Genomic DNA, 2,296 nt, shown 5'->3' on the forward strand with positions numbered 1-2,296 from the left:
GAGTAATTTGTCTTATCTTCATTTGTACTTTCTGTAGAGTGAATTCTGTAGAGTGAATTTAATCTTGATTAAATCGGTCTTGTGCTTCATGTTTTACAGTGGTAATTAAGGTAACACACGCTAAATTTAGTCAGGAAACAACACACATCAGCTCTGTCCTCCAAAATAAAGGGATCCTGTCCTCCCAGCTCCTCTTATGTATTCAGTTGGATTCTCTCTTGGCTCTCTTGAATCTGAACTCACAATGAGCACCAGTTTCTTGAAAGAAAGAGGGGAAGGGAAGGGAAGGGAAGGGAAGGGAAGGGAAGGGAAGGGAAGGGAAGGGAAGGGAAGGGAAGGGAAATTATCTTCACAGCTCTCAGCTCCCTCCTGTGAACTTTTAGGAACAGACTTTGCTGGATTCAGATGTTGAGGAGCCTCAAATTCCTGCCCAGAGCTCTATGAGAAATTGTGGAATTCAAAATGAAAGTTTATGAAAGATGATCTTTTGAACTGCTTTGAGGAAGGAGATTCACTCTGTGCTTCTTCCTATGAGAATTTGGGGGTGAAGAGGCTGGGTGAGGGGAGTGGGTCCAATCCTGAAGCTCACAAGCATTTTCTGCATGGGGAGTGCGGCCCATTTGCCATACAAGGCCTCCAGGAACAGAGTTTAGAGGAAGAACATTGGAGAAGCAGTTAAATAATCATTTCTGAAACATTTTTGAGAAGAATTGCAAAAGGCTGCACTCTGCTCCTAAACTATTTGGGAAAACAAGCATGAAAATTAGTTGAGAAGCCCAATGTATGACGTTAAAAAAAACAATTTTTCCCTCATGAGACAGTGCAGAACTGTTCCTTCTTTTAGATTTCTTCTTACATTTTCAAAGATGAGGAGATGATGAGCTGCCATTATTTTGTCTCTTCAAATGGATTCCTAGGTGACAATTTAGAAGGGGTGCAATGGGCCCTTTAGGTCAGTGCCCAGAAAGCAGCTTGAAAGTTCCCTCAAAGCAACAACAGAAGATATTTCATTGCTAATGGAGCAAGAGATGCTTCATAAAGATGAGCAGTTGCAATGAAAATAAACCATTTGGGGTGGTTTAAACAAACAAACAAAGCAAAACAAAACCTGGCAGGCTTTTTTATAGCAGCAGAAAACAAAGTGGGCAAAAACAGAAACCACCCCCAGCGTCCTTTGGGATTATTGGATCCAAGGTTAGTGTAATTGCACTTAAAACAACAAAACTCAAGCATCTTTCTTATGCTTTTTTGCACTGTTTCCTTGTATACCTTGAGAGAAACTGACTCTGAAACACGAAAGTGGACGGGTACAACTCTGCCATTACTTCAATACAGCACAAAGCAGGAAATGACTGCTTTATTCGTTGAGCACTGGCAGGAAATGCCCAACATAGAAACCGCACTTCTAAGACACTGTGCCTTCCATCAAAGGGCTGCAGGCAGCTTCAAAGCAACTTCCTAAGCTGTAGAAAACAGTCAGAGAGGGAGGTGCTATGGGTTGGGGAACAGTGAGCATTTCTGGTTGAATTGTGAGGAGAAAAGTGGAAGTGTGAGTGAGTGGAAAATAAGCTTGAAGGGGCCGCAATTGATGAGTGCGAGGGCAAAACACAGAATGACAGAATCACAGAATGGACAGGGTTGGAAGGGACCTCAAGGATCACGAAGCTCCAACCCCCTGCCACACGCAGGGCCACCAACCTCCCCATTTCATAGCAGCCCAGGCTGCCCAGGGCCCCATCCAACCTGGCCTTGAACACCTCCAGGGATGGATGGGGCATCACAGCCTCTCTGGGCAGCTGTTCCAGCACCTCACCGTTCTCATAGCAAAGAACTTCCCCCTGACATCCAACTGAAATCTTCCCTCCCTCAACTTCAAACCATTTCCCCTTGTCCTGCTGTTATCTCCCCTTTCAAGGAGTTGATTCCCCTCCTGTTTGTAGGCTCCCTTTAGGTACTGCAGGCTGCAATGAGGTCACCCCGCAGCTTTCTTTTCTCCATGCTGAAAAAGCCCAGCTCCCTCAGCCTGTCTTTTTGGGGAGGTGCTGCAGCCCCCTGATCATCTCTGTGGCTCCTCTGGACCCTCTCCAACAGCTCCCTGTCTTTCTTGTATTGGGGGCTCCAGTCGTGGACGCAGCACTGCAGATGGGGCCTCACAACAGCAGAGTTCCTTAGAGCCCAAGCTACGCATGGCTTCATCCCACGGCCGCGCGGGGGCGGCCCCGGCCCGCAGGGAGCGGATTGCGCTGCGCCCCGCACCTGCCGCCCCGCCCCGCCCGCTGCCCGCCCCGCGGAGGCG

Source organism: Tympanuchus pallidicinctus, unplaced genomic scaffold (genome assembly GCF_026119805.1).
Source record: "Tympanuchus pallidicinctus isolate F22 unplaced genomic scaffold, pur_lepc_1.0 scaffold32, whole genome shotgun sequence".
In the NCBI taxonomy this organism is placed as follows: domain Eukaryota; kingdom Metazoa; phylum Chordata; class Aves; order Galliformes; family Phasianidae; genus Tympanuchus; species Tympanuchus pallidicinctus.